This window comes from Abrus precatorius, unplaced genomic scaffold (genome assembly GCF_003935025.1).
Source record: "Abrus precatorius isolate BTA unplaced genomic scaffold, Abrus_2018 Scaffold2, whole genome shotgun sequence".
Taxonomy (NCBI): domain Eukaryota; kingdom Viridiplantae; phylum Streptophyta; class Magnoliopsida; order Fabales; family Fabaceae; genus Abrus; species Abrus precatorius.
Window position 1 is genome coordinate 5,462,459 of NW_020874362.1, and position 11,161 is coordinate 5,473,619.

Here is an 11,161-nt window from a genome sequence, read left to right on the forward strand (position 1 = left end):
TAATGAGCAAAACTAATTTTCATTTGAAAAGATAAAGCTTAGCTGCTAAAGATCGAGTGACGATCGAAGAATTCAGTGCACACCCTATATAAAAAGACCTTATACTCCTAGAGAAAGGCCTTCTACACATAATCTTCTTCCCCTAAGTTTTGACTTGATTAACTATTAAGAATTATTAGAGATCATTGCCAAAGATGACGAGTGATCCTTCAGAGTCTGAGCAAGTGATTGAGCACCCATTGGAGAACGAGAGCTACTTCTATCCTTTTTCTTTTAGGTCCTTTTTCTTTTAGGGCCTTTTCAGTTTGAATTCTCCTTTGAGTTTATGGATTTGTTTATCATACTTTTCATCGTTTGTTTTGTTATGAGTAGCTAAATCCATAACTAGAGCTATGATAGATTTTATTGCATACTCTATGTGATTTTTATATTTAATAATGATGTTGGTTTCTTTTTAATATTTTGGTTTATATTCTATTGAATTGAATTTTACATGTTAAGAACTTATCACCTTTAGCATCTCATTGTTAGTTGCATTGTAAGCAGCCGTACCATATATAATTAATGGAACTATAGGATAAAATGAGATAAGGGATTAGGTGGATCAAACCTAATTCTTCTTTTCCAACCATTATTAAATTAACAAACTCATAAGCTTGTTATACTTTCTCTACCTTTTGTCTTGCATGATCATTGAGGGTAATTGTCTAAGAAAAAGAATATTAATATTGCATGATCATTAGGTGTTAATAGAATAATTATGAGTAGTTGGTAAATATTAAATAAACTAATATTGAAATTAAACTAAAAAAACATAAAAAAAAGTGTAATAGGTGAAATTATATGCTTTAGGCTCTTTTCATCTAATTTTTATCAAAAATTACTTTCATGTCTTTTCAAATGCCCTTTGAATTTAAATTCTTCTTGTTTTTAATTCATTATAAATCCTTTCTATTTAAACAATTAAATCAAGATGTTCTTAGTACTTGAAAATAATCTATGTGGGATGATAACTTGGAAACTCAATTTAAAACACTTTATTACTTTTCAATAGGTACACTTGCCCATGAATACTCTGCATCTTCTATGTCAACATGGATAGACTTGTAAGAAAATGTAGAATTTGAATTTTATATGAAAATTTTTTTTATTCAATTCTCTTTGTTATGTGGTCCATTTAAGATTTGGTATAATTTTTTTTTTTGTAATACCCTCATTTTGTTATTTATTATTATTACAATTTATTTTATTTGTTTGTGCATGTTGTTTGAAATTAAGAGTGCTTAATTAATATAAATTGTAAAATATATTGTTGTAATGAGACAAGTCATCAAAAATCAGGCTTTTTGGAGCCCTCTCGCTGTAGGGAGAAATAGATAAAGATGACCCAACAGTATTCTCGTTGTAGCTAGGATGACTGACAGCAAAGGGAGAATATTGTCTAATTTTTTTGTTGTAGTGAGAGAGTCGTGAGTTTGAAAGATATTTAAAGAACCTTCATCTTAAAAACCTCATTTTTAACCAAGTCATCTTTCCTTCTCCATTCTCTTTGTTCTCCCCCTCTCCCTTCCCAAAAAAAGCCTCCAATAACTTTGGATCTCCCTCAAATCTGGGCTCAAACGTCCATTCTACTTGAATTTAAGTAAGTTTTTGAAGCTCATCCCTTAAATCTCATTCCTATTTCTATGTTTTCTCTTTTCATAATAGTAATCTACCTTGTGATGTTAGGAAAAATTCTAGTCCTTGGATAGTATTTTTGGTCAAGATGTGGTAAGGGGAGTGTTCTTATGCCTTAGTTTTATTTCTATATGTAGTGACCTCAAGAGAACCGAAATAATTACATGGTGAAAAGTGGATTTTTGGTATAAAGAAGAGTTTTGAGTTTGTTTGAAATCACTTAGAACTAAATTCCTAGTAAAAGCCATGAGCTAGAACGAGTTCAAGAAGTTCTATAAACAAGTTACTCAAGATATATATATATATATATATATATATATATATATTTGATATATTAGGTTATTACTTCTCTGAATATTATATGTGTTGATTGATAAAAATGTAGAAAATGTTAAACTTTAGGTTAGAAGACTCTATTAAGACTGAAAGAAATATATTTACCTACTAACACGACTCACAAGACAAGGTAAACAACTTAGAAAGACTCGACACTAGTTGTTGTAACTTTTGAAGGCCTAGATGACCTAATTGAACCTGTAGAAAGAGAGAGCTATTCACAGTCGAACCAACATGAGTCATCGAACGAAGGTGATATAGTTCATGTGACTCACATATAGTGCCAATTATCTATCTCGAGCTTCAATCCTGCAAGAAAACAATCTTTAGTAAAAAAAACAACATAATCTAAAGTATGAATAAGATGACTAAGGGATAAAAGATTAAAAGGAGATCCAAGAACAAATAAGACATTGTCAATATATAAGGATAGAAAGGGACGAAATAGTATTAATACACTAAGATTGTGTTTGAAAATCATTGATTATAGTAATAAAAGGTAAATAGCCAGAGGTAGAGAAAAGAAAAGAGATATTTGTTACCATTGATATGATTAGTGGTGCCATAACCAATAATCTATGAACTAGGAGATGTAGAATAAGAAAAATCAATAAAGAAGTTACTCGAGTGTACAACAAAAGCAATGTAACTAGAGACCTCACATTCCTTATACTATTAGAGAAAATCAGAAAGGATGGTTGGAAGGCACCTGAGATGCAAATGGCAAAAAGGTAATCTCCAAAGGAGATGAGGGAGTAGCCTATTCAACATTCATGATATGATGAAAATAATCATGGAGAGCAAAACACTTATCAATAGTGTGGCCAAGTTTATGACAATGGTCACACTCAGGACGACCTTTACCTAGTTTGCGGGAGTGGCCAATATCACCATGGTGAGAAACCAAAGCTATAGAATCAATAAGGACAAAAGCTGCATTTGTATTAACAAGAGACTTAAACAATACACAGAGTAAGGTGGACCAAGAAAAATTCATAGCAAGGACAATGAGTGAACTCAATTTGATATTGAATCATAGAGTAATCAACATGTAGTCCATACAAGGCTAACAACATAAAAAAAATGTCTTATGTTGCTCAAATTCTTTTGTGGAGGTATTAGTAGGAGGGAATAGTTCATTAAAGTCATGAAGCCAAAAGATAAAGAAGAGCAATGACACTAATTAAGTTCTAAAAAATCTCATAGACATTAAATATCATTAGTAGAGTTTCTTAATCTGCACCCAAATAGACTTACAAGTTTGATGATAATAAAATATTTGTTGCAAAGAAGGATGAATAAGGGACTTGATAATGTTGCAAAGTTTGGCATCTATCTTACTCCACTTATCATTGTCAATAGTAGCATATTCTTTCTTGGTGCTAAGGTGGTCTCCATAACCTTGGCCCTTGAGTTAGAGCTTGTTGTCAGAGGTCAAGAATCATTATTGTAGCCATCTAGTTTCTCCATAGAGAATTAGGCAATGACATAATTGGTGAAAATTGATGTATTAGCTAGTAGAGAGAGACAATTCCAATTATCAAAGATGAATTAGCGATCAAACACACGTTTATGCATGATTTCTAGAAAAAAATTTCATAAATAGACAGTTGACTTATCAGGTACGATATGCACGAATTTAAGGTTAACCTTTCACTAGGCTCTAATATCATGTTGAATTTGGACTTTAAGTCTAACTCAATCTCAAAAGCTAACTCATAAGATGAGAATTACTTTAACTTTTATAAGTTCTTATTTAGCTATATCTATAGGTAATGTGGGGCTTCAACACATCCCTTTACGCTCAAATTTTGACATCTATAGCATAGAAATTATAGAACTTCTTTTTAATATAGAACAAGATAAGTTGTGGGACCATGTAAGTTATAATGAAAAATCTACAGGGCTAGGTTAATTACACTAAGGAAATTTGCTGAGCCATATTTTTTGTAGTCAAGAGTGGCCTAATATTAGATTTACAATAGGCTTTGATACTATAACAAGAGAAGGAAAAACAAAAGAACATTGATGAAATCTATGTCTCAACTACAAAATAGGTTGAATATTCATATTGATAATAATAATATAAAAATTTATTACAAAATATATAGTTACCTAATTACTATAATTACAAATATACTAATTTTTTAATTCACATATTTACACATATTTAACACTATAAATTTTAATTATAATATACTTATATAATACATGTGTCCTTATATTATATAATTAGTCATGTCAAGGTCTTGTTAGAGTATCCATGTGGTTATTGTTGATTCCTTCAATTAGCATTTCTCATAAATAATTTGAATAAATAAATGATATATGTCATTCATTTATTCATTTGCATACTAAATTTATTGTAAATTTTATTTGTACATGAATGCTAGTTTCCAATACACTAAACTTGCTATAATGAAGTGTTAAATTTGGAACAAGTTATAAAGTGTTGAACTTTCACTACTATTTTTTTTTTCATTTCTTGATGTTCAATTTATTAGTATAAGTTTTTTTTTTGTTATATACAAAGTTTCTTTTGTCTTCTTTTTAGAAGGTATTGAAATTGATAGAGAGCTTTCTAAAATTACTTTAGCATATGTACTATATAATTATTTTAGCATATGTACTTTGATTTAAATATTCATAGTGTCATATCAGTACCTAGAATGAATATGTAAGGTTGGTATTATCTTGTCTATTTTAGTACTTTTGTCTAGTTGGTTGAAATTAACAGTTAAAAATTTGAAAATGAAGTTACTATTTACTATATGTTATTATATGTCAGTCCTATGACACATTATTTTAAAGCCAAATTGCTCCTTTCATGGTATTCAATTTTAATATTAATGTTTCCTAGAAAATATTTTAAGAATAAAGTTGTTGACTTATCTTGCATGCTACACATATTTTTAATGCTTGAAGTTTGGCTCTCAGGCCAACAACTATTTTGTGCAATAATGACTTTTGAGTTTTAAGTAAGTTGGTGACCATTTGCTTTACTGAAGTAAGTTGAAAACTCCTTAATACCTAAGATTTTATTTTATTCATTTTTTTCACTTGTTTACATATTGACAAGCTATCAAGGCATATAAAGACAATGGTTTAATTGTGTTTGTAGCCTAATATTTAATATTTTATTAATTGTGATTGATCTTTCTATTTGCTCAAAGTTATATAAAACTTAAAATATTTTCTCATTTTGTTACTTTGTAACATTTAAAGAAACATACATATTCTATTATTGCCAACTTGGATCAACTTCTTTGGTTGATAAATATATGATATATTAGAAGTTTATTGAGTTCATATTGAAATAATAAGTTTTATGAATCCTGAAAAGTCATTATAGACACTTTTGACATATCATTACATTCACTTTCATGATTGCAACCAATTGACACATCATATTATCTGCATGGTATTTTATTTTTTTCAACTCTGTATGGCTAATGTGTTGGAAAAATGAAATTAACATAAACTTTTAATTGAGTGTGTCAAAATTAACTTAATTATCTTGTTTTTAGTTTACTAATTCCATGCATTCACTTGGAGGTACTAGTTCACTCAATTTCTTTATTATTTCTTTAGATTTAGGGAAGAAAGAGTTAATAAAAATATCTCATAGTAAAAAATAGAAATTTCTTATTTTATGAAAAGATGAAATTTGCTAAAATATTTTCAACAAGCTAAGGACAATGATTGACTAAGTTAGGAATTATTCACGTAGATCTCAAAGCAAACAATGTTTTACTTGATAATGAGTTGAACCTCCAAATTTTACACTTTGGCATGGCTAGAATTTTCAAAGGAGATCAAAATGAAAGCAATAGAAAGAGAATAGTTGAAACTTAGTAACTGAATAATTTTTTTCCAATCAAACTAAATTCATAACTCTTATTTTTTTCAATTAAGAGTTTCATTTCAAAATGTATTGTGTAGTGGTTATATACCATATATGCAACTAATTTTTTGAAAAATTGATATTCTTAGCTTTGAAGTGTTATTGGTAGAGATTATATCTAGAAAGAGAAGTAAAAGGTATTATAATTATAACCACAATCATAATCTCATAGATCTTGTAAATATTGAGGGACAAATTGTTAATTTACATTTATAAGACATAAGTACATTCTATATGATGAGCAATATAATGTGGTATAGGCATAGGAACTTTAAAAAATCAAAAAACTACTAGAAGACTCTTGTTTATGGTCTTTTTAGCTTTGATTGCCAACTTTGTAAAAATTGGCAAATATTTTCTAAAGAAAGGTATGGATAGTTCATATAGAATAGTCTTAATCAAATTTGAGCATAGTTCATTCTTTATACTGTCTGTGACAAGTTTAGTTACACTTTGTATACATACAAATATCTAGTCAGTTATGTCTCATCTTAATGTTTATATAAATATACTTATGGACAATAGTTTTGTAAATTGTAGGCATCATTATTCAAATTTGGAACTTAATTATGAATTGTCAATATGTGTGTTATATTTGTTAGATATAAAAATCATACATGCTTTTGCATATATATATATATATATATATATCTCAAAGGCACCTCTAATTTCTTTCCTGATTATCTTACTTGTGAATATTTACAGGATAGATAGCATGCCTAGAAAGGTAACAGCCCCTTTCAGGGGTGGGACATCTAGAGGAGGAAGAGTCAGGCTTGCCATCTAGTAAAGATTTGTTTTGAGGCAAGATTTTTAATATCTTTTTATAAAATTTCCTTAGTAGACTTGCAGTCTACTCTAATGAGAAATTTTTGATTTAGTAAATCAGATTGAAATTTTGATACGCATAAAATAATTGCTAAAACTTCTTTTTTAATAGTTGAATAATTCTGCTGAGCAGAATTTCAATGCTTTGAAGTATATGCAATAATATGCTCATGCGACTGTGCCAGATTATTATTATATGATGTCTCGTCTCCTCCGCTCTTTTTCTCACATATCTTTTCGTTCAGGTTCCAGCTCCTCCTCCTCCTCTCCTACCAAAAACACTCTTTTCAATGATCAGGAGAAACAGTCTTCTGAAATCACACTAAAACATAATCTCTTTGACGAAGAAATTCGCTTTGAAGAGATTAACCAAAGTATGGATGATTGGACTATTCCAGAAATCCCTCAGGATATATTATATGTTCCTGAAGAGCACTCCAAGAAAAACAGTTTTGAGTATATTATTAAAAATGTTGAAAATAATATCCTTTTAGGAAAAGATTTAAGAGAAGAATTTCATCTCCTGTCCAAATCTTTCATTAATGAACACAAGCGAAGATGAGTGGTTTTTTTTTTTTTTTCCCACAAGGCCCTAACCATGACCCTGTTATTTTCAACATACTTGCTATTTTTTTATTAGTATATATTTTATAAAAGATTGTGCACTAATTTTAGAATTTGCTTGTAAATTCTACAAAAATAATTTGTTTATATTATAGTTAGTTACTCTAGTTAGGGAAGTTAGTTTAACATTTAACATTTAACATTTCACTTCTTGTTACCCAAATTCTTCAAGGCCACAATTATAATTCATAGAGTTACTCCATGAAAATTTCTCTCATTAATCTTGTCATATTGATGGTTCTTTTCTTGACTTGATAGGATTGATGCTAATCGGTTGGTCTCTTAGTAAAGGAACAAGCAAAATTATTGTATGTATTTAGATCATCAATTTAATTTCTAAGGAGATTTTAGCAAGTATCAATCTAAAATGATTTGAAGCAAAGATTTCAACAACAAAATGGTGTTTGAGTCTATAAACTTCACAAAAATTGTATAAGCATTGTTCAAGGCTTAATGACTATCACTTAACATTTCATTGCCTTAAAAGTTTTATGGAAAGAAACGTTTGATTGTCAACCTTCTTACACTTGCAGTTGTGGTGGTTCTCAAGAACTTCGTGCAAGCATCCAACAAAAATATGTTATTACCTTCTTGATGGGTCTCGATAACACTTTCTCGTGTCCAAAATGGTAATGCACCTTCTTCCTTTGATCGTCAGATTTTATTGATGATTTAATGAGAAACATGAAAATAGATCTTTCAGTTCCTATGGTTCTAGATTCAACAAGTTGTCTTTACTGTTAATAGCAATAATTTCAAGAACAAGATCAATAACAATAAGAAATATTAATTTTATTGTACCCATTATAATGTGATTTGTCACACTATTAGCAAGTGTTACATACTACATGGATATCCTCTTGGTCATCCCAAAACTAAAATTAAAGGTAATTTCTCTACTTAACAACCTATAATAATCACAATGTGAATACATTCATCTTAATTAGCAGGAGCATCTTCTTCAAGATTTACACCTCCATTTAATTGACTAATGGTCAATGTCAACTTCTTATTTCCTTCTTTGTCATCCTAAATGACTATGATTACAATTTTGTCAACAATTTAAGTTATATTTTAATAGTTCATTATAATCAACTTTTTTTTTCATAATAAATGCATCTGGATCCTTGATTAAGAAGTCACTTCTCACATTTCTTTTAATTTCAATATTTTTATTTCTGACACTACTGTTGATAATTCTTTTGTTACACTTTGCACAATATTCTATTTATTCCTAAATTTCATGTTAACTTGATTTTTGTTAAAAAATATTATCTTAGCAACATTGTTTTGTTATTTTGTTCGCTAACACATTTTCTATTCAAGACCTCAAGTTTGATGATGATTAGGAAGGAAGAACTCAAGCAAGGCCTCTTATTTTATAATTGTCTTTAACATTTGAATAAGACTTTTCATTTGTTCATTAAAACTAATTCTCATTGTTCTTGCAATATTTGTCATTTACCTAAAATGAAAAGACTATCCTTTGTTTCAAACAATAACTTTTTAGAGATTTTAGTTGGTTCACTATGATGTTTGAGGGCTATATCATATCCCACTCATTATTATAAAAGAATTTTTTTCACTATTATTGATGATCATAGTTGATTCACATGGATTCTATATGTTGAAACATAAATTTGAAAATTCCATACACATTTAAGAATTCTTTTCTTATGTTAAGACTCAATCTAACAAAACTATCAAGTGCCTCACTAACTTTCTTGCAACTCAAGGCATTGTGCATCGATTCAGTTATGTAGAAAGACCACAACAAAATTCTTGTAAATATCAAATTTTGTCTAGACTTTTGTTTGATCTGGTTTTATGGAAAGGAATAGAAACATATTTTTTCTAAAGAGTAAAAATTGATTTTGGCTAATGAAGAAAACCATGTCTGACTTCTAAAATGGAACCAAACGATATGAAAGAGTGAAATCAGCATATAGTGCAAATCCTTATACATTAAAAAAAATATGGATAATAATTTTTGGTCTTTTCTTAGAGGTTCCAAGGCTTAAAAAGGAAGGAGGAGAATTAGAATGAGATCAAAGAGCATCAAGGGAGAAGAAAAAAAATAAAAAGAAAAGAAAAGAGTGAAGCAAAAATAAAATTTAAATAGAACATCTGAGGAACTATTTAAAAAAATAAAACTAAAGAAGAAACGAGAGAACATTAGAGAAAGGAAGAGAAAAACAAAAATAACAAAAAATAAAGGAAAGATGGAGCATAAGAAGAAGAGAGCGTAAACAGAAAAGAAAAATAAATAAATAAAAGAACAGAGAAAAAACAAGAACAAAAAATTAGAAAGGATATTAAAGAACAAAATTGACCAAAAAGATACAATCAAGACAAATTGTGTTGAAATGTCACAAAAAATCATCATAGAAGCTAATTCCAAACTTATAAATCTAAAAATAACAATTTTGAATACAACTGTTAGAAAATAAAATTGTCATTAAGACATTTATTATGAACCCAATATTTATGTTAGACAAAGTCTCTCTACGTTACCATCATTAACATCATTTTCACAAGCTTGATACCTAATCTTAATTCCAGTTGGTTCATATACTCTAAAAACTCTAAATTCTCCTAGTTGGTTTTATTTTATTTATTTACTATAAGTTAAGTTATTAAATTATCTTTTAGTAACTTTTAATAATATAAGAACTTTTAATCTTAAAAATATCTTAAGATATTAATTTCTCACATGTTCAGTCATGTAAAAGCTTCAAACTTTCCCAATCACTTTTACCTTTATTTGTTTTATTAATTATTTTAATATTTAAATGATTAGATTAACTTTGGGATACTTTTTTTTTTGTTGATTTTGTTGGTTACTTTAAGGTAAATAAAAAAATAAAAAAAATAGATTTTTTTACCCATGTTTAATTTTTTTTATTATTTATATTACTTATTTTAGTAAAAAAAAAATTAATCACTCATTTTATTTAAATAGCAATAACAATAATAAAAATAATAAAACAAAAGAATTTATTAATTTAAAAAATTTTAAAATAATGCATCTATTTTTACTTTGATTTTATTTTGATCTTTCAGTGTTATCTTTTTTTTATATATTGTATATATTTATTAATTTTTAGAATTTGATTCTGAGTTATTATTATCATTGGTTGATTCTCTTTTGTCAATATAAATAATATTGATAAAGATAGAACTAACATTAAAGATTCAATTTCTCATTATAATTTTATGCTATTTTATTTTTTTTAGTTTAGTTATTTATTTATTTATTAGTTTAGTAGTATTATTTTTAATGTAAAAAGTGAATATATATATATATATATATATATATGTTTTCTTTTAAAATTAAAATAAAATTATACTAAATTAATAAATAAAACACATGCAATGATTTATTAATGTTAATGTATAGCTTCTTTATTGTCATGCATTCCAATTTGTTATAGTATATATATATGTACCAACGTTATCTTAGATTTAAGACCTTTAATGTATTTAAAATTTAAAATTTGACTTATCAACAGAAGCAATGGAAGAGAGGAAAAAAGCATATTGTCGCTTGCAAATAAAGATTATAAGAAGTACACCTCTTTTTTAGTACTACAGAGCATGAAATTTTAAAGAAAGTTAAATAAGCAATTTCACTTTCAAGTTGCCTTTTTGATAGAGTGCAATCCTATGTCCAATATTTAAATATGAGTGTTTGATTTTTCTTCACCTTTTATACTATTTATCGTAGTATAATATGTATAGTTATTCTATCTTATATGCTAAACATCATAATTTTATAAAAATAATTTTAAT